The 22385-nt window shown below is 41.0% G+C and overlaps 1 long non-coding RNA gene across 3 annotated transcripts in view; it reads left to right on the forward strand.

Annotated features, from left to right (window-relative positions):
• Positions 1-22385, forward strand: part of LOC127382099 (uncharacterized) — a 426409-nt gene that overhangs the window by 148822 nt on the left and 255202 nt on the right. For all 3 annotated transcript variants that reach the window (XR_007888879.1, XR_007888878.1, XR_007888877.1), the window contains exon 5: positions 22011-22146. This is a non-coding gene — a long non-coding RNA (uncharacterized LOC127382099). The remainder of the gene's footprint in view (positions 1-22010; positions 22147-22385) is intronic.

The following is a 22385-nucleotide window of genomic DNA, read 5'->3' on the forward strand; positions in this document are numbered from 1 at the left end:
GGTGAAACAAATTTGGCACACATTGCTGTGGTCTCCACGAAATTACTTGTGCCACCTTGAATTGTATCAGATGGGACCTTGAACTGCAGCCAGACAGGTATATTTCTCTTATTTGTGGAGGGTTCTAGCTGTTACAGAGCTCATTTTTTGGCCAGCCCCTGGGATAAGGACTACATTAATTGTGCCTGTGCTTCACTTACCCTTTCCAGATTGCCCTTTTCTGCCCTGGCAGAGAACATGTCCCTGGCTGAGGGCTTCCAGGCAGACAATTCAGCATCTCTCAGGGATGGGGAGTAATTCCCAGAGGATCTTAACACCTGCTTAGTTTACCAAGGGTACATTAACCCCTGGTCAATGCTGAAGAGAGTAATTCAAGTTATATAGGTTAGAGCAGTATCTGTATATACAATGCACAAAGGTGCTCAAAAAACACCACTGCTTTTCTGTGGCAAACTTCAAAACTTTGGGGTCAGGGAGAGTGGCAGATAATTTCAAGGGGAAAAGAAATGAATAAAAAAATTCAGTTGAGAATCTTACAATTAGTTTGTTTTCATAAAATATTTAAAGATAGGCCTTAGGTATTTTAAAATAGTAAATAAATCATATCAATGTCGGTAGTGTGGCATGCCATACAATAAAAGCAAAGTAAGAAAATAGAAATGAGATTTACTGATCTTAACAGAATAAAACAATTTTGCCTTCTGAAAGCGTGGCATTGAAGCTTTTATTGTGAAGCTGAATTTTTGGCAGAAAAAAAAAATCAGCTGATATTTCTTACTCCTCTTTGAGGCTGACTGATGGCTTTAATTTGTAGGGTGTATGTGCTTCAAGTGCTCAGGTTGGTAGTATCCATCTGGTGTATACAACTCTCAGTGGTCAGGGCATTATAAGACTGTGCCTCACTGGAGATTTTCCTGGAAGGGGATGTAGGAGTTGCTCCAGCATAGCTCTGACACTGGTGAGATTGTGGCAAAGGAACAGATGTTACTGTAGGTGAATAATAATCTGCTGTTACAGGGGGTGGGGGGGTGAGCATACTACAAATGAGCAATGCTGAGCTCATTTAGGTGTGTGCTGGTTTGTACTGCGCCTTCATTTGTGCCGTCTCTTCTAGGAACTGCCTTTGTTGTTTCACTTGTGGTAGAGCCCAGAACCACGATCAGGGCCCCCTGCAAGTCATTAAAACCTGCAAGAGACTTGGGAGGAAAGGAGTCTATTTATGGATATCTGCTGTGTGGAGGGGACCAGGTTTCCTAATGAAGAGCTTTCTGTGGTGTGGGAATCTGTAGCTTGGTGAGCCCCTGACCCATTTACTCTCCATAAACTCTGTGGGAATGGGAAAGATTTAAACTAGTATAGCTCAGACCTTACTCACTTTTCCGTCTCCCTCCTATTTTGCTCTGGGCCCCACATTTGGGTCCAGGAGTTGCTGGGACATCCATTCCTTGGAGGACAGAGGGGTGCAGCAAATATTTGTCAGCCAGGACAGATTAACACAGGAATTAATGTTATTGTTACTCATTCGCCAAGTGCCTGAGAACAGAGAGGATAAAGCAATGCTTGTTTTACAGTGGGCTAAGGATAGAGAGACACCAAAATATTGTGTAGAATAATGTGGGGAATATTCAGTGTAAATAACTTCTTTTATCTCTCTTTTCAAGGTTACTGACTACTGTTGTGTTTTTTTTCTCCCATGAGTGAGGGGAAAAGCAGCAGGCTCATTACCTACACAGTCTACTGCCTAACCCAGGAAAAGCACTGTCCCCAGCTGGGCCAATGCAAGCTTGCAGGAATAAAGACATGTCATTGGTATTCTCATGCAAGTTCTGCTACATCACTATCTCCAGTCTCTGTATTTGATGACTATTGAAGATGCTTTCATTTTATCTGGGTGACCTAGGTACCCTGTACTGACAGCAGCTCACTGCGGCATTACTGAGGAACTACTCTGCATCAGGACAGACCTTAATGGATAGGTGTATGTTTTCAAGCAACAGAATAGCTTAGATCCATAGAAATGAACTTTTAAAAAATGCACCATCCTGCTATGAATCAGCTTAGTTCTAATTAGTTTAATTTAGAAAAAAGCCTCTTCAGCAATTGAAATTTTATGGCACCATTCCCGGTTGGTCTCACTTGCCATGAAAATTCAGAATGGCAGTGCAGGTCAGAAGCAGACTTGAATTTCTGAGTATGAGGGTGGCTGGTATTCAGCTGCTGCAACGACAGGCGACTTAGGAGAAAATGATACAATAGATTAGAAATCCGGAATTGGGTTTTGGTTTGAAACTGTATGCCGAGTACCCTTCAAACTATATTTTAAAGTGAAGCAAAAGATGAGAACAAAAGGAACTAAGTGTCAGCAACCATTAGACCCCAGTTAAACCTGCTGCTCTATTCAGTTTACAGGCGTGTACTAGTATGTTAGACTGCTGCTCTGCACTGTACCAATAAGTAGGCTGAATACCAAAATGCTTTAATACTGTTTCTACTTCTTTGGCCACTTTGCTGCTGAAGTTCTTACATCCCTGGTGCCATCAGCCATCTCACCATTCTTGTGGCATAAACTCCAGTTAGTGAGCACTGTAAAACTTACTGCATGTATGCTAGCATGGATAGTAGCAGCCTCTTCTCAATGAGCAGTGGCTGTTGAAAGATGATTCAGAGCATGAACAAAAATAGATAAACTGAAAAATCCAGCTTATTGCCAGGCTCTTTTCCTTTTGAACTGACAGCTGTGAAGGGAAGAAACTGGTGTAGACAGTGAAAGCCTGTAGCAGTGGCTGTGTTAGGGGTGTATGACAGATTGAAGAAGTCAGGAGCTGAGTGATGGCAGAGGTCTCCAGGAGAAGGGGAATCTTTCCCAAGCTGAAGAAGCTGGTTCCATCTCTCCTGAACTTTCCAGCAGACATTATGAGGCTTGTCAGTCCAGATAGCTCTAATTTAGGTAAACACTTCTGTTTCTTTGCTTTGGATGGGACATTGCCTTTCCTGAGTGAAAATCCACCCATGAAATGCTTTCAGACCTGTGCATCTTCCCCAAAGGACCCTGCAAGTGCTCCTAATCTGTCTGCCCTGGTTTCCCTTCCTGCAATAACCTATTCAGATCTCCAGAATGAATGTAATAAATACAGAGCTGAGTTTAGATACAAATATTCTCAGTTGATTTTACAAGCTTCTTGTTGTTGTTTTAGCCTAAACATCATGCTGTTTTGATGGGTCTACTTTGGAAGGGGCCCTATGTCATGTTTCCATTGTGGCAAGCTAAGCTTGCTTTGCTTTCCACTGATGTTGTCCTATATTTAGTGTTTTGACTTTACATGACCCTGACACTGTGTAGGGGGAGGAGGAGGAAAAACTGTATGGCTGCTAGCTAATCCTTTGCATTGCTCAGAGACTCCATCCACTCTAGCAACCTTTTTTCATGGTAATATTTTTTGTTGGCAATAAAAGGATTAATTCTAGAAATCAAGCTCTTTGATTATGATAAGCATAATAAATATCTTAGACAAATTGCTATCCTTTTAAGAATATTAGTAAACTAAGACCTTTGCTCTCCTTGGCTAGGCTTGAGTCTGCTGGTACATGCATTCATACCATCTGCACTATGTGCTAATACAACTCCTTGTTGTCTGGTCTTCCTGGGAATGCATTATATAGATTGCAGCTGGTTCAGAATGCAGCTGCCAGGGTCACGACTCACACTAAGATTATTCATTACGCCTGGGTTAGCTTCATTACTTCGACTACCCATTACATTTAGCAGAGATTATGAGATGTTGCTTTTAACTTACAAGGCTTAGACTAACACCTACTCACCTCAGCAACATGCTTTTATGGTGTTTCTCTTGGTAAGTCTCCTAAAGCAGCAGAGAGTCTTTCTAGATGCTGTGCTTTCAGCTTGAGGCAAAAGCCTTCCAGCGTTATGTGTATGAAGTGGCATAGTGTGGGATTCTCACGTCTCTGGGTTCACTCCTCTGATGTGGACTGATTACTTCCAGTGCATACTGTCAGTGCAGAACCTCTTGCCAGAGAAAACGGTATCATGAAGAGGAGGATGAAAACATCATCACCACCCCATTCATAATTAACCTCACAATTTACCTAGTTCTCTGGATTTACTGCCAGGTATTTTGGGTGATAGCCATCCACAGAAATGTGGTTTCCTAGGAAGGAAAGAGAGCTAGTGTGAGTACTTCCACTGTACATGAAACTAAGATCATGAAACAATATGACATTCCCCAACAGAAGCCTACAACATAAATTCAGCTAACAGAAATGAACAGGACTCTGGCTCTACTACATTCCCTGATGCTGAACCTCTGAGGTAGTCTCAAGCATAAAGGGGAAAAAAGCCAAATGTACAGAAGACGTTTGAAGGACAATTAGCTAAATGTGCCTGTGGTATTCCACATCAGACCTACAGAGAGGAAACTTGAGGTTACCTTTTTTAATGTGCATATAGTTTGAGTTCCTGCCCCTAGGGTTGTGGCAAAAGCGTTGTTGCTAAAGACAATATATAGAATAGAAATTATTTAAACTATTTTATGTGCTGTAATTACTTCATAATGTTGTGCTGGCTTCTACCTCACTAAGCCGTTTGGCCCTGAATAAAGTGGAAAAAAAATAAAAATCACTGTATCAGGGAGCCAGAGGGTCTGACAGCTACTGAGTGAAAAACACCCTTGTTTAAGGGGAGAAACAAATTTTCATAGTTTTTATTTGGCAGAGAATGGAGGGGTGTGGCTTGTTTCTCTGGTGAAAAGAATTCTGCTTTCTACTGGGTATCACAGCTAGAGATCAGTTGCTTGCCAAATTTTGGGAGATGGTAAACTTCCTGAACAGTGTCTTGTAGCAATGGGCTGGCTTTATCTCACATTAAGCACTGAAATTAAGCATTCTTTCATCAATGATAAGAGACACCTTTCCTCCTGAGGGCAGCTGTGCCAGCAGGTATGTTCAGCCACAGTCTGCAGGTGTCCATTCCTCATCACCGACTCTGAGGTTTAGAAAAGAAACACCTCAGGTTGGCAGCTAAGGCTGAGCAAGAGGAATCTAGGTTGCAATATAAATATAGTTTAGGCCTATGAACATCATGCATAGCAAAATCAGACCTGGGCTGTGTTCTCCTGATTAAGCATTTGAAAATTACCAGGTCAAATCTGCCAGCTTGAAGGCTGTTGGTGCAGAGAGCATAAAACAAGTGAAAGAGCAGTGCTTTGCCTCTGTAAGTGGACATGCTGTGTGCTCCATGCAAAAAAGAGGAAACCTCTGGGGAGCCCTGTTTGAGAGGTCCTCCTGCTAAAGCCACGAGTCCTTTCAGCTAACAGGAACACTCTCAGAGCCCACCTGTGGGGCTCATTCATCTGGGGCATGGAGCTGCAGGACCCAGTCAGGCCATCAGGCTCATCTACAAAACCTGGGGAAGGACTACCAGGTGCCTGAAATCTTGTCTGATCAGAAAAAGATCTTCATATTCTGACTCAAGCTCAACTAAAATCGTAAGTGCTGAAGAGGAAGGAGCACATTTGGGAGGTGATTGTGTATTAGAGCTCTGTTCCCTTGTGGTTTCCCAAGTATTTGTTGGTAACCCAAGGGATAGCCTTTGCAAGAAAAGGGTCAAAAATAGCACTATCAGCCTGCTTATTGACAATGGATGTTGCCTTCCCTTGGTTTTGTAATTCAAGGTGTGGTTGTTGGTGGGTAAACTCAGTGGTCCTTTCTACATCCTGTATCCTGGTATCTTAAGTTTTTTTCTTTAATTTTTTTTTTGTAAGGTCTGAAAATCACTTTATTGTGCATGACTAGCACTTAGTCTTACATTTTTGGATCAAGGTTGTGTAGTAAGTGGCTCTTGTTAGGAACTGCAGGGCTCTTTCATGTAGCAGCTTCAGGAATGCTAAAGATTCTTTCATGTAGTGCAACTGTTTGGTTTTTTATTTGTTTGCTCGAGGTCTTTTTTGCAAATTCAGTACTTCTGGGGGTTTCAGTCTTTCTAATGTTTTCCATGTTCTTGGGTGCCCAGTAATGCCCTAGTCTTGTCATGTTGACCACTGTGTGTTATGCAATGATATAAAAGAATCTTTTGCTTTCAGAGTAAAACTGTCTTCCTCCTTCAGTTGAACCTCTCCTTCCTGGTGGTGTGCAGGGTTCATACCAGTTATTTTAGAAGTTATGGATGTTTAGGAGGCTTAAAGGTGGGACTATGTGCAGTTGTGGATGTCCACAGAAATATGCATTAAGCATGGAGCCTAAGCACAGAGGTGAGGAGCTATGATCAGTAACTTAGCCTGGTGCCTAAGGGATGTGTGTCAGGAGACTAGGCTGCAGCTCCAATTTCTGTCTGCAGGTTTCCAGGGGATGAATGTTGCTTTGCTCCAGGTTCCTCTGAGATCTGCCTGTAAACCTGAAATGATGGGAAGTCAATGTTTCTGGACTGAATTACAAGATTCTTTACCTGAAAAATGCATTGGTCATAACTTGGGCTCCTTCTGTGTGTTTGAACCTCCTTTTTGCCTTTTCAAAGGCAAGAAAGATCCTTTCCTCTTTGACTCCATGTTAGTTGTGCATGTTATTTACAGTTTCGCTATTGTGCAGTCATAAATTAGTAAAGCAACACCTTCGCATGCAGCCAAGAAGCTGTGCGCTTTGGCTTCTTTTAATGTGATCATTTTGGAGTTGGAAGAAAGGATGATGTTTGTTAGATGATGTTTCTTTAAATCCCTTAGGATTCAGATTTTCAGCTCAGTTCCCACCAGACTTCTTTGTAGGTCACTTATGTGCAATACCCTGGTTGCACCCACGATTTGGAGGTGTCTGTGTTCAAGTGACCTATATTGCATTGAGGGAGGGAAGGAAGGGGGGAGGGGAGGATTGGGGGATGGTGGGCACCAGTCTGTTTGAAAATTCAACAGAATTCAGTTCTCTTTCCTGGAGAAAATCATTCAGCATCAGACTGGTTTGATAAATCCCCAAAATATAAAGCAATATATTTAGGTAGGAAGTGCTGTGCATGGAGCAGTTAAGATTGCGGACACAAGTAAAAATGCAGTTAGGGGTATGGTTCCAAATTATGGAGGCAAAAGAGGCTTTGCAGTGAGATATCTGGCCCTGTACGATCCAGTAAGTGAACTTAAATTGGCTGCATTGATATAAAGTTTATATGAGAGTGAAGGAATCTTCTGGAAGTGATGGTCCCATTAGCAAAGTGATATGCCTTTATTAACATTATGCAGCTGCAATAATCTTAATGGAGCAATCTAGTGTTCTTCCCAAAGGAAGATCTTATGTCATTTATTAATTGACTTTCTGGTAGTTATGAGTTCATCTGGTCTTGGATAAGTGTGCAGGCTGAAAATTTTGATGCTGCAGATGGTGAGTGGGTTTAATACAGGGTGTTGGTAGCTGTGTTCTCAGCAAGGGTTTGTACTGCTTGATTTCTGTCTTGCTGCATGTTTTTGTTTTACTTGATTACTGGCAATTTAAATACTTGGTTTGCATTGTAGCCTGAATTAGTCACCTGTTACTAGTGTGCAAAGCAAGTGTTGTCTTCTCTCAAATGCTGACAAGTGGCATTTAAATGTACCACTGTCAGGATACATGAGAGAGATTAGGCTGCTACGCACATCTCTGATGCTTCTTGTGGCTAGAAAGTGAGGTAATGATTAACAGTGAAAGCAAAGCAGGTACAGTTGTAGAAAGCTCCATCTTTGAACCTCAGGAAAGTGCTAATACTGACTGAAGTAATCAAATGTTTTTGTCTGACCTGTACAGTCTCACTATGCTTTTTTTAGCAGAAAAGATTTTAGTGGGAATAGGATTTCTCACTTCCCCCATCATACCTGGTTAGAAAACAAAACAAGGCCCTCCACCCCTGATTATATGGGAAACACAAGCTTTTCCGTCTGTTATAGAGTAATTTTAAGTAAAGCTTGTTGTGGGGGGAAAAAAAAACACACCACCAAATAGCCCTGTTGATGCAAGGTGGCACTTAGTAAAACCACAGTGGTTTCTCTCCAGTGTGGAGATACCTTAGTGGGGACAAGCTGTGTTGCTTGGCAAGTGGTGTGAGGAGAGGAGTCCTCTTGTGACTGTGCAAGTCACTTTGGGCCATGACATGTTTGAGTGGTGAATGGAGGACATGAATGTCTTGAGCATTGATAGCTGAGCAGTCTCTCCATGTTGTGATTTCTCCCTTTGTCATAGTAAATAGAGGTACCTTAGGATTGAAGTGACTTGAGAGGTGTAGGGCTGCAGGCTCTGAATCCCTCCCTGTCAGTTAGGGAGGTATTTTGGCTTTGCATCTTGATTTCCTCCCCCTGCTACCCTAGCCTCATTCCCCTCCAGCATGGGATTTGAATACCCATAGCAGAGGGCAGAACACTACCCAGTTAATTCTCTAGAGTATCACTACTGCACAGGCTCCTGCTGTGGAGCTGAATGTATGGCTTATGCCCTAAAGCAAAGTGTATAATACTTAGAGAACAGAGTGCAATGATTTTCTTTTTTCTTTGCTGCTGGAATAAATTATTGTTTCGGAGTGCTGTGGTTTGGACTTATCCTTAGATGGGCACCAACAGTAATGTGCATTTAGCAAGTAATATTATTGAGTTGAAAAGATGTCTATTGTAAATTTTATGGGTTTGCAACAGATGAAAATAACAGCATTTGAGGACTTCCAACATACTGTTTTCTCAAGATGAACCCAAATGATGGTTACCTCTCTGCATCTTTTAGTATGGTTTCTGTAGGTTGTACAATGCTACGATTTAGCTGTGTGGGCCTGTTACATTTTTCAACTATGCCTAATATGCAGCACAAATGAGCTGAAAAAAAAAGTCTCCAATATTCATTTATGTATGTGTCAGCCAAGAATGCTAGTTCTTGCATTTATGTGCCTGTAGGTCCATGTCCAATATTCAGTGTAAGCACAGGGTGTTCTTGGATTATATTTTGACCTCGTGTCTATGATGTAATATGAGGTCCAAGTGAAATAAACCTAGAGAAATTGAAGGTCACTAGTAAAAGCATCTTCCATTCTCCACAGAGTTAGACTGCAGTACTTGTGCTGTATAGCTGAAGAACAAGTGCAGCTAGGAAGATGAACTTGAAGGGCTGATGCAGTGTGAAGGCTGACCAATGTTTACAGTTCTATGATGCTGCTGATGCGTAGAAATTGTTGGTTGTGTAGGAAATTATTTGTGGGTTCAGAACTTTTTCTTTTGTCCAACTGAAAAAAAGAAAAAATTCTTATCTGCAAAATAAGTTACTTTGTTTCCTTACACACCGGATGTTAAAGTATATATTTAAAATTTTAAAATTCTGCAAAGTATATTTATGGTTTTCCTTGGAGCTGTGAGGGCAAAGCATATAAGTAAGCAAAAAAAAATTCTGAAATTCTTTAACTGTTAGAAGTGGTAGGAAGTTTGTGCTGTTGATACCTCCCCTTATAGTTCCCATGAGTAGAATTTGGACAGAAGCTGTCTTGGGTCCAGGTTTCAGCAGAATTAAGCACCTATCCCTCCACAGACAACTACTTGATAAAGAAGCAATGCTGTTGGCATTAACAGTTGAGCAGAAGTGCTTTTTCTGGACACTGCATGCATACTCTACCCCCCCTATCCTCAACCCTGAGTTGGTTATCCCATGACACGAGAGGTGATGTAGCTTTCTTCACTTGGCAGAAAAATTGTGTTAATAAGTTGAGCTTCCAAACTCTGTTTTATTTTTGTCCTGCAAATCAGTATTGCTTTTTGTACTTGTTTTCTTTCTTTTAATGAGCCTGCCTTTATGCAGATTTTGAAGTATTTATAACGATGAACCAGAGTAACTCATGCAAAAATGAGGAATATAGGAATGTTGTCAGAGAATGTAGGGAGGCAATTAGGAAAGCTAAGGCCTCCTTGGAACTTAACCTTGCAAGTCAGGTTAAGGATAATAGAAAGAGCTTTTTCAAATACATAGCTAACAAAACTAACACTAGAGGCATATTGGCCCACTGAGGAATGAGGTGGGAGCCCTGGTGACAGAGGATATAAAGAAGGCAGAGGTGCTGAACACCTTCTTTGCCTCTGTCTTTACTCCTGCAGGATTTCCCCATGAGCCCCAGATTCATATAGCCCCAGAAGTAGTCAAGATAGGTGAGGACATAGTAGATGAGGATTGGGTTAGGGATCAGTTGAGTAATCTGGACATCCATAAATCGATGGGTCCAGATGGAATGCATCCAAGGGTGCTGAGGGAGCTGGTGGAGGTCATTGCTAGGCCACTCTCCATCATCTTCAGTAAGTCATGGGTAACAGGAGAGGTGCCTGAGGACTGGAGGATAGCAAATGTCACTCCAGTCTACAAGAAGGGCAAGAAGGAGGACCGGGGTAACTATAGACCAGTCAGCCTCACCTCCATCCCTGGAAAGGTGATGGAACAACTTATTCTTGTCTCTATCTCTAGGCATATCAAGGACATGGGTGTCATCAAGAGCAGTCAGCATGGTTTTATCAAGGGTAAATCATGTTTGACTAACCTCATAGCCTTCTATGAGGAAATTACTAGGTGGATAGATGATGGTAGAGCGGTAGATGTGGTTTATCTTGATTTCAGTAAGGCATTTGACACCGTCTCCCACAGCATCCTTGTAGATAAGTTGATCAGGTATGGGTTTGGTGATCAGGTAGTGAGGTGGATCAGGAACTGGTTGATGGGAAGGAGTCAGAGAGTTGTAGTCAATGGGGCAGAATCTGGTTGGAGGTGTGTGACTAGTGGAGTCCCTCAGGGGTCGGTACTGGGACCGGTGTTGTTCAACATCTTCATCAACGACCTGGATGAGGGTATAGAATGTACCCTCAGCAAGTTTGCTGATGACACTAAGCTGGGAGGAGTGGCTGACACACCAGAAGGCTGTGCTGCCATTCAGAGAGACTTAGGCTGGAGAGTTGGGCGGGGAGAAACATGATGAAATTCAACAAGGGGAAGTGTAGAGTTTTGCATTTGGGGAAGAACAACACGATGTCCCAGTATAGGTTGGGGGCTGACCTGCTGGAGAGTAGTGTAGGTGAAAGAGACCTGGGGGTCCTGGTAGACAGGAGGATGACCATGAGCCAGCAATGTGCCCTTGTGGCTAAGAAGGCCAATGGCATCCTGGGGTGCATTAGAAAGGGTGTGGTTAGTCAGTCAAGAGAGGTTCTCCTCCCCCTCTCTTCTGCATTGGTGAGGCTGCATCTGGAGTATTGTGTCCAGTTCTGGGCCCCTCAGTTCAAGAAGGACAGGCAACTGCTGGAAAGAGTCCAGCGCAGAGGTACAAAGATGATTAAGGGAGTGGAACATCTCCCTTATGAGGAAAGGTTGAGGGAGCTGGGTCTCTTTAGCTTGGAGAAGAGGAGGCTGAGGGGTGACCTCATCAATGTTTACAAATATGTAAGGGGTGAGTGTCAGGCAGATGGAGTTAGGCTCTTCTCAGTGATGACCAGTGATAGGACAAGGGGTAATGGGTGTAAATTGGAGCATAGGAGGTTCAAGGTGAATATCCGAAAAAATTTTTTTACTGTAAGAGTGACAGAGCACTGGAACAGGCTGCCCAGGGAGGTTGTGGAGTCTCCTTCACTGGAGACATTCAAAACCCACCTGGATGCGTTCCTATGTGATGTACTCTAGGTGACCCTGCTCTGGCAGGGGGGGTTGGACTAGATGATCTTTCGAGGTCCCTTCCAACCCCTGTGATTCTGTGATTCTGTGATTCTGTGATTCTGTGATTCTGTGATTCTGTGATTCTGTGATTCTGTGATTCTGTGATTCTGTGATTCTGTGATTCTGTGATTCTGTGATTCTGTGATTCTGTGATTCTGTGATTCTGTGATTCTGTGATTCTGTGATTCTGTGATTCTGTGATTCTGTGATTCTGTGATTCTGTGATTCTGTGATTCTGTGATTCTGTGATTCTGTGATTCTGTGATTCTGTGATTCTGTGATTCTGTGATTCTGTGATTCTGTGATTCTGTGATTCTGTGATTCTGTGATTCTGTGATTCTGTGATTCTGTGATTCTGTGATTCTGTGATTCTGTGATTCTGTGAAAAAAGTTAAAGGAGAATAGAAGTAGTAGAAAATTATAAAAGATCATATTTCTGTGAAGTGGCCTTTTGTAAAACTTATACTACCGTTCTTGAAAGAAAAAGGAGTTAAGTTGCTTCAGAGGTTTCAGATTGGCTGTCTGATCAATATCAAGTATAACTGATGTCATATTAGACAAGACCTATACTCTACACTCAGGCCTTATTACCATGATGTCCATTTATTGATACTAACACTTGGTCATATACAAAAAATTATTTTGAAGTTATTTTTGATGGATGTTGTTCATCTGTGTTATATGGCTTGATCTTGCAAACCTTTACTCATGAGGGTAGTCAATTGTCTTAAAAGATTTGCAAGAATGGCCCATATGCAATACAACCTCGATTATCCAAATGTCAGGGGAGACATTAAATAAGTTCATATAATCGACATTTTGAATAATGAGGAAATTTTCAGTGCAATTAATAGATATCAGGGGACATGACTGTATTTCAGATGACAGGGAGTTTTCAGAAAATTCAGATTTTGATAGCTGAGTTCCTAATGTATATGGTACTGACAGAATAAAATTGCAGAACATCTGAAACCTGCCTATATATTCCTTAATAGCCCTTCCTGTGGAATTAGCTGGAGTTCTATTTACTGTGGTATTGGCATTGTGGGTCAAACTGTCACAAGCATTTAGCTTAACTTTGCAATAACTCTGCTATTAAGAGTTAGATTCCAAGAATGCAGTGTTAAATCAATATTGAAATTGTCTGAAGTAAAATATTATTTTAAAATAGATGAATCTGAACTTTGGAATATGGTTTTAAGAAAAAAAAAGCAACACATAAAAACATGAAATAAATAAAGTTTGAAGGAGGAAAGTCCTGGAGGGAATGAAAGAGAAGGAGAGAAATTCATGATCTTTTGTATGAAAGTGGAGATGCACAAGGGAGCATCAGTTTGTGTCAGAATGACTCTTCTTCAGTTTGGAGTTGGTCAGTCAGAGATAATCCAAAGCCAGAATTCTTGTTTTCCAACTCCTGTTCATCTCCATGCAGCCAACAGAAGGTGCTGCGGTGGGAGGTGCTCATTTCCTTCCTCCCCAGATGGCTGCACATGAGCACCCAGGGATGCATATGGCTCTGTTGGCTCCTGGGGCAGAGAGCGCTGACAGTGCCTCTCATTGCCTGTCCTCAGGTCTGTTTCACCACTGCCTGATCAGAGTTTATCTTTAACAGCTCTAACAAGCAATACAGTCTTGCTAGCTTCTCAAACACTGATAAGCAGCAGAAGCAGAATGGTGATGATCACAAATGATAGTATGCTGGGGCTGTTTGGGATTCTCTTCTGAATCAAAATACTAATGTTTGTAGGAAGCTGAAACTGATGCATCAATTTATTTCGGCACAGAGATGAGTGATCGCTTGTTTCCTAGGAAACGTGGGGCTGTGCATATGCAGCTCTGGATGTGCACCCTAATGTTTTCCTTCATGTTGGTAGAGTAGAAGTTTGTCCGATTAGATCCATTATGCTTAAAACAGAAGGCAAAGTAAATTTGGAAAGCTGCACTATTTTAAAAGAAGATAGCAGCAATACTGCCAGAGTCATAAGGAAAAGGCAGAAATAATTCAAGAAAATAAAGGAAGTGTCCTTTCAGTCTATCTAATCAAGGAATCTGGAGATTTTTATAGTTGCAGAGCCATCTGCTAAGTTTCATTTATTGTGTAACTTTACTACCTCACCATCATCTGCTCATTAATCTGCCTTTTTTAGGTCTACTTCTGAAATTCTGAACCTCTGAGCATCTGTCAAATAGCTGCCACTAGTTTTGAAACAGTAGAGTGATGTAGTGTAAAGGTTTTTATAGTAAGTTGTTTTACCTGATGTCAATATTACTCAGCAAAAGCTTAGCCATTCATGAGATGCTCACCTTATGCTTGCCAGTAAACCACTTCCACCACACCCTAACTCTTTGTATTTCTTTCTAGAAGAGTAAATAAAACATAATTTGTGGTGATATATTCTGTGTCTCAAAATGTGGCTTGGACTGCATGGCAGCTTTTGGTCCTTTTCTGACTTGAGCACTGTGCTTGGGTGACAATTGCCAAAATAAGGACTGAGAGTTATTAGCACAGATCACTGACTCCAGCAGGGGTCTTCCCGTTGACTCAAATGGCTGAGACTTGGACTGAGGTCGAGGACTTTCAATGTTGCATTTAGCTTCAATATGATATTTTCAGACCTGGCTGTTCTGTCATGACCTGCACACACATTGCTGAGATGAGCACAAGAAAAAAAAAAGCTTTGATATCCATCTTCTTGATCAATGCGTGGTGTTCCTCAGATCCAGTACCATATCCTTCAGAGGTGGTCAAATGACTCATTCTTCGTGTTCATTTTTAACAGCAATGAAACAAAAAAAGAGGAGAACTGATCTAGCTGAAATGTAGAAGCCTGGCAGCTGTGTCTGGGTGCGTCTCAGAGTAATCCATGCCTTTCCCTTTTGTGTGTTGTTCTAACAGCAGGTGATGTGATGTGTTACCTGAAAATGCATTTTTTAAATTCAAATTCTTGCTTCCTGGCCCCACTGGAGGTGCGACAATCCATGAAGCCCCAGGAGCTGAATGAGCAGTGGCTGCTGAGTAAATGCTGCTAGAAATAGTTATTAGCAAGTCTGAGGGACTCAAGTCCTCTCCTGCCAGATGGCTGCCAGGATGTCACTACCCTGTGTGAAGCTTATGGATGCCTTTGTCATTCTTGCCCTGAGGTTCCCTGATGTGTTTTTTTAGGCATTGTTTTCGTTTTGCCTGCTTTAGGTAAATCTCGGTAGCAGTGGATGATTCAGCTCAATAATTGTTTTCTTTGGGGAGTAATCATTCTGTCTTGATCTACGCTCCTAAATTTAGAGGTTAATCTCTGCAGACTTCTTGTGGGGAAGGCTGAAGCTTCTGCTCTGAAACCTCCTGTGAAAGGACTAACCCTAGGCATTTAGAATCACACTCTGACTCTCTCTTGGTTATGTATGGGACTAAGGAGACTGTATTTCTAATTTAGGCAGTTACAGATGAGGTACCACAAGATGGATGAGCTGATCTAATAGCCTGCTGATACTTCCTGCCCATGTATTCTTGCTGTTTCTCTTGCTTCAGCCTGGGTGCATGTGGTAAAATGGCAGGAAACTACTCCAGCAAAACAAATGGAGCCAAGGTAACCTGAGCCTTCTGACTGGGGTGAAGGTGTGGGCCAGAAATGATTGCAGAAAAGAGGGTCTCCCTGTAGTGTGGCTGTGACTGTGATCCTTGGTATCCCTCTATCTTTGAACTGAGGGTCAAAATCATCAAATCCTGTTTCTGATGTGACTTTCTTCAGGCCCTTTAACAGCAGTAGCACTGACATGCTGTGTTGCACTCCTGACTCTGCAGAAGCTTCTAATTATGCTGACTGGGCCAAAAGGAGTAGCCAGTAATGCTATGGAGATGGGAGCAAGCATGCATCCCTCTTGCTGGATTGCACTTGAGTTACTGAGGGAAATGGCCAAAAATGTGTAATGGCCCTCTTCTAGGAAGAGACTCCTGGCCTCTTAAGATGTCTTTCAGTGTGGGAGGTGCAATTAAGTGTGTTGTTTGTCTGAGAGGAAGGGAAAGTGTCTAGTCTATTAGTAGATAGCCTCTTAGAATAATCTTGACAGTATTGTCAGTTAAAATTCAGTAGTACTTCTTCAGAGTTAATAAGCAAAGCCCTGTAGTGAAGTGAGCAATAAGGTGTACTTCTCTAGAATTTAGAAATGAAATCTCTACAGCAGAAAAAATAGAACTGCTGTTCTTATCTGTCAGCTCCCTCCATTAACAATAATTAACAGTGGAACGGGTGGAAAAGTTAGCAATATTTTGATGAGAAGAAAACATGTTGGATAGAAACCTGCCTGTTTTTTTTTTTTCACAACAGTGCTCTGACTTGGTAGCTTCTGCGTCTTATGCCTAAAGTGGCTGGCATGATGAAGAAGTTGAGACCTGAGCTGTTGTCAAAATGTCTAGAAGGGGAGCTTCCAAGCAGAAGTGGAAGTTCTCATCCTCCTAAAAAGTACCTTTGTCTTTTCTGTTCGTGATGGAGGAACTGGAGGAACAAATTGTGAGGGGGAAATGCATTTGAAACTGGACAGTGAGTAGTGAAGGGATGGGCTCAGCCTTGAAGCCTGGAATAAGGATTCTACATTGGTCCAGAAAGTGAAAGTCTGAATCCTGTGATTAGCGTTTCAGACTTTATTTGAAATCTGTGGTTTTAAATGTTATCTTCTTGTGTGACCAAACTAGCGCATGTGCATGTCTCAGCAGGGAATGAATTGTGCTATGAATTACTCCTGGGCTGTGCAGTTGGATTTTAACAAATCCATCCAGTCCCATGCTGTGGAATGTGTGGACAAGGCTTAAGTTTGCACTGATGGAAATGGAAACCTCTTGCTATACTGAGTTCTGTTTGTTTTCACATGTGGTGTGTTGTCTATCTGGTATGTCTGTTTTATTTATAGCTATATAAATATATTTTTTTAAAAAGCTAGTTGGTGATTTTCACATCAATATTGTGTTTTCAACAGAAAATGGCTTATTAGTCAGCAGAGGCTGCTGGCAAAGTTTTATCATTTGGATCTAAAAATATTTGGCTTTAATGAAACATTGGGAAATGAAGACTCAGAATTGTGGTGTTATGTGTTTTGTTATGTTTTTTTTCCCTGTAAAATAATGAAGAACTTGATGCAGCTGTTAAATCTTTTTTTTTGTTAAAAATGTTTAGTGTGGAAGTGTATCACAGCTGGCTCAGACATTATCTGTGCAATGTATATATGTTACATTTTGTCTGCTGAGACCATGGAAAACAACTTTGTGCATAGTAGGGAAAACTAGATTTGCAAAGGCTGGGGTTTGCTGTTGTGTTTTTTGGGTTCGGTTTTTTTTTTGTTGTTGTTGTTGTTGTTATCTAGGGATTAAAAAAAACTCCGCTCTGGTAAATTTGCCAATATTATTATTAGATCTGGCACTTTTTCTTCAAAACTCTGAATTCCAAATGGTGTTCCCTGTTTGCTTAAAGAAAGCAAGGGGCCCACTTCAGTGTTTGCTCTGAGATTGGTGCACTGACAGGCAGGCATTTGTCCACATTTTTTTATTATTAACTAGAATAAGCAGTTTAATAACTGGGATTAAACCATCAGATCATGACAGAGTAGCATTAGCTGCAGGAACCAAGTTGGAAAGGATTCCAGATGTGATTAGATGAATACCTGCCCTTTAGGGGAAATAGTTAAGTGGGCCTCCTTTTTTATTGGTAAGGTAAATGTTTCTTGGGCCATTCTAGGCAGGTATCCCAGGTTTGCATTATCAAGACAATGTTGCAAATCTGTAGTGCCAAAAAATAGACTGTATTAGAGACGTGAACCAAAACTGTCTCCCTGATGAAAATCAGTGGTTTTGTCAGAACACACAAGATTCTGCCTTGAATAATTTTCATTTTTATTATAAATGCAAAGGTAGATGCATGCCAGTAGATGAATATTTATTTCCTTAGTGCGAGATGGGGACTGAGGAAGTGTGGTCAGAGACCTCTGTTGAAAGGGAAAGTTCCCCCCCTCTGACTAAAATAAACAGCAAAACCTTGCTGATGTCAGTGGGATCAAAACTGATCGTGAAGTTTCACCTACCCTCATTCAGTATAAGTAAAGATCTATGTAAGTATGTCTTTCAAGATTGTTTGTAGTATATTCACATACAGATTCAGGGGTATGAGAGATGCTATATCAAAAACCAGAAATAGAAAAATTAGTTTATTAGAAAGATCTGTTTTCTGTCAGTCTGTTTAGAGATCAAAATAATGTAAAAAAACTTTCTTGTTTGACTACAGAAGTCTGTTCTGTTTGGAGCTGGCAAATTCTGTCCTGCGTTTTTGGGATGAATGCTGAGAATGAATTTTTCTCTGTTATTAACCACTTTGGGCCATCTTTGCAGAAGTAGCTATGTGCCAAAATAACTGCATAAATCTGGCCCTGGAGCACTGCAGTACACTTCCCCCAAACACTACACTGAGAACCTGTTCCAGTCTGTGTGGTGAGAGATGTATTGCAGAAAAAGACCTCACAAATCTATCTGTAAACAGCTCTACTGTCTGCCTAGTCACTGTATAAGAAAAATGAAATGGACTTAGGGCACCAAATTAATATTGGTGAAGAAATATAATGTCAAGTAAGAGTATGTGGTCATCTTAAAGCCTTTTTTCCCTGATCAGTCCTGAATACTCAAGTGCTACATATTCTTAAACATCTTCTAAGGCAGAACGCAAGCATAAGGCTTTGAAGGAGTAAAGGTGACTATTGTGTCCAGATCAGTTTAAAAAGACTTCTAGAAATTTTCAAAACTGACAATTTGCACCTTTTCGTTTCATTATATATTTGCTCTACCCTGCATAACTGAAAGGTAACTTAGTGTAAGAGACCTGAGGGATCTCAGAGAAGGACAGAGAAGGGTGAAAGTTGCAGTAGTTTCAGTCTAGCCATATTTCAGTGATAAAATTTTCTGCCTGCTCTCCTTGCAGCTTGCTGTATAGAAGACTGGACCTTTGTTTGCTTTTTCCTGTGGTGTAGAGGAGTGCTTCAGGTGATTGTAGAACCACATGGTTCTACAAACTCGCAGGCACCACAATATGGTACTGTCTGAAGATCTTTCCTTAAAGAAGCGTGTAGTCCTGAAAGAGCAAAAGGAAGAAATACAGAATACTGAGGTGTACAAGTTTGTCTTTATTTTTTTCCAAGTTCTGCATTTATCTATGGCCTGATGCAAAGGTTACTGAAGTCAGTCTTTGTATGAAGCTTGATGGACTTTTGATTAGCGCTCTTAGAAAATTTGTTTTGGCTTCTGTTATTGAGATATTTCATGGCTGACATGAAATTAAACCAGGTCACAGAAAACTCTTATTTCCATCACCTGCAAGGGAAATAGCATTGAAACTTCTCAACCCTAATTTCTGAAATCCTTCATTGCTATACAGCAGAGCATCTGGCTGTTCTTCCTAACAGTAATGCTCCTCTAGTGTAGAGCACAAGTTTGTCTTAGTTGAGAGGATGGAGGAGGTTTGCCCACTGGGTTAGAAGGAGAGGGTCATCTCAGCAGACAATAGGTGTTCAGTAAAATACAAAGAAAGCAAGGGGTAGCAATATGCAGCTTGACTGCCTAAATGTCCATGGCCTTTTGTCAGTGGGGCTTTTCCTGAGAAATCACCTCTGTGGTTTTGGAAAAATGTACCCCTTGCAGCCATAAGTTCTCTGAGGGCTTTTCAACAACACATCTGGTATTTCAGAGCTAGACCAGATTCAGGTAAAAACTGAGAAGTCACCACAGGTGGCAAGAAAGTATTTTTCAGGGGAAGAGGTCAGCAACTTAAAGTTGAAAGAATTGCATGGAGCAAAACAAAATCTCTCAAAGATGGGTCTGACTAACTTCTGTTTGGACCTTGTATAGTAGTTTCTGTTGCAGATGAAGGGCAGCTTAATTTGAAGGCTCAAGCATGAAGTTATCTTTGGAAGAAGTGGTACAAGCTGCAGATAATTAATTTGTGGCTTGCTCTTTTTACCTACTTATTATTCACTAAAATATTTCAGTCTTGTGAGTACCCCTAGGCTTTGCAGAAGACTAAGTGGCTCTGATAAAAAGTGAGATCATGACAGTAATGAGGTAATCCTTCTTTTTGCTGTCTTTCTCTGTATCTCTAGTGCTTCCAAAACAAATATTTAGGTTAAAAAAAGCAAACAAAAAAACCGTCCCAGGCCCATAGGTGAAGGAGTCTTTCATATTTTTATTACTGCTTTAGTAGCAGTTTTCCCCACACCTGTGGCTTTAATGAGGCTTGAAAAAAAAGTAAGAAAACATCAATATGCTTTTCAGCCTGAATAAAAGCATTTTGTTTTTTCAGGTTGGTCTGAAAGCTGTTGCAGCTGATGAGCCCTTTCAGTGGGCTTTGGATCAGACCCCAAGTTTGTTAATTTTGTGAGATACAGGCAGGGGGAGTGCAAATGCATGTGGATGCTTCAGGGTTAATTTTTAGAAGGGGCTTTTGCAAGAGCATGCTGCATTAGATCCTTTCAATTTTGCTTCCCGCTTTACTGTACGTTGATGGTAAGAGCAGCTGTGTAGGAAACACAGCAGGGAAAACCCAAGTGTGGGAGCATCTTTGACTTCTGCTGCTGCCTCAGAATCCCCCTTTCTTTGCCCCCCAAGACATTTGTGCTTCTGGGGGTGATGGGTGACAGAGCAAGAGGGTCTTTAGCATGGCTGATGTGATACTTTACTTGGGAAGTTGCTTGAAACTAGGAGAAGTCAAACCGGTGGTGATTTTTAAAAATCAACTAAAGCCCCAAAACATGAAAACTTCAGCTTTTTAATTAATTGAAGTTATTTCAACTTTCTTTTATTTTTACTGTACCTTATCCAGATGCTTGGAAAAAAATGAACAAAACCAGCCTTTTGCTTGTATATGTGCTGAATTTACATAATAGAAACAGCTACTTATAATAATTTCTAATAATAATTTAAAAACAGAAGTAAAAATCCATTTCTCATTTTAATGGTTTTATCCTTAAAGCCTTAGTATGTTTTTTTTTCCTCCAACATCAATATGGAGGCTTTTGTCTCAAAACAGAGACTCAAGTACCAAATTATTGAATGGATTTCCTTCTTGAAAATGCCACTGTTACTTGAAAATGCCATGTGTACAATGCAGCTGTCTGACTTCTTAGAATTGTAAAGAAACAAGACCACGTGAAGCCTATAAACAAGCTTGTAACTCAATGTGTAAATTTTCAATGTTTATTTCAAATGTTTTGAGACTCTCCTTAGCTGTAAAGTGGTATGTTTGCTTGCAAAAACTCCCACCCTTCAAGTGATCATATTGAATTTTGTAGCTTTTGTCATCACTTCTGTTCACACACACTTCCACAAGTCTGAATAATGCAGTATGTTTTTTAGTGTCAAACTTGTTCCTGCTTTTTAGTCTTTTATCTACTTTTTTCCCTACCACACAGATACGTTTTGGTTTTTTTCACCTCTTTTTAGTCCTTCCTAGCAAACCTTGTTTTACTTCTCCTTAGATGTGGGCTTTTGAGTTTCCTGTTCTGAGCCACTACTGAAATGCACGCTTTTCACACATTCTTGTTATCATTAAAACAATCCTTCAGGGCTAATTCAGTAAAAAGGAGGAAATGACCGGCTGCTGTTTGTGTTGATGAATATGATGACTATATCAGTTTGTCATCTGGCATTACCATTGCGCTCTTCTTCAGCTGGTGTTCATTTGAGTTTATGATTTTACAGAAGTATCAATAAGAGATGCTTTTATTCAAATTTGGCCAGTAGAGATCTTTCAGCAGAATAACAAATGCTCTGTGTTTCAGCTCTGTTTATATTGTAACAGCAGTTTGTGATATTGTGATGAAAATCCTGCAGTCCAAACAGATTTGGTTCAGATCAGCAGTTGCATAGCAAATCTCCAAGGAATATTTATGAACAGATGACACCCTTACCAGAAACAGATTGGCACATGAGAGGCCTTTTGCTCCTGGAGGTGCTGTTTTTATAGAGTGAGATGTAGATGCATTTAACACATCCCATCCTCTAGTCAGGAGGAGTTAAGATTTTAGAGAATCTGAGTCTTGGTCTCTGCATTTCTCAAGAATGGTACCTGCATCTTTTTAAACCAGAGTTGACCTTCCAGCTTCAGCTGGCATGGTGTTGAGAGGAGTGCCTCTTAACAGCAGTTGCTATGTTGCAAACCAGAGCTGGCTGCCCTTTTCAGTAATCTTGGCAATTTAGTCCAGTGCTTTCAGAGAGAAAGTGCAAAGGATAGGCCTTAGTGTAGCACAAGAAATTCCCATCATGGATCTTGTTATCATTAGTAATTTTTTTCCCCCCTCTCTTTTAGGTCTTAAATGCCCTTGCTGGAAGAGGAAAGTTTGAAAACTGCAATCTTCCTGGCTATACTTCTTGAATTTTCCACTTGTTGCTGCTGGCAACAGACTATACCCTGCTCTGAGATGACCAGTACTAACTCCAGAAAGGTATGTTTGCTATTTTTTGTGTTTTTGGCATAGCCTGGCAATGGTCCTAAAGATGCAATAGAGAAGCAAAGAGAAGGTACTCCTATGCAAGATGACAAGATGCTGTAGGAGGTCTTTGCAAGCCTTATGGCATTTGAATGTATGTAAGTACATTGACGGGCTCTATGTGGCCAAAGATCTTGGGAGATGTTAACCTGTTTTGCAGTTAAGTAGCTGCCAAGCTTGGTACCTATTGGCGT

Source organism: Apus apus, chromosome 3 (genome assembly GCF_020740795.1).
Source record: "Apus apus isolate bApuApu2 chromosome 3, bApuApu2.pri.cur, whole genome shotgun sequence".
NCBI classification, from domain to species: Eukaryota; Metazoa; Chordata; class Aves; order Apodiformes; family Apodidae; genus Apus; species Apus apus.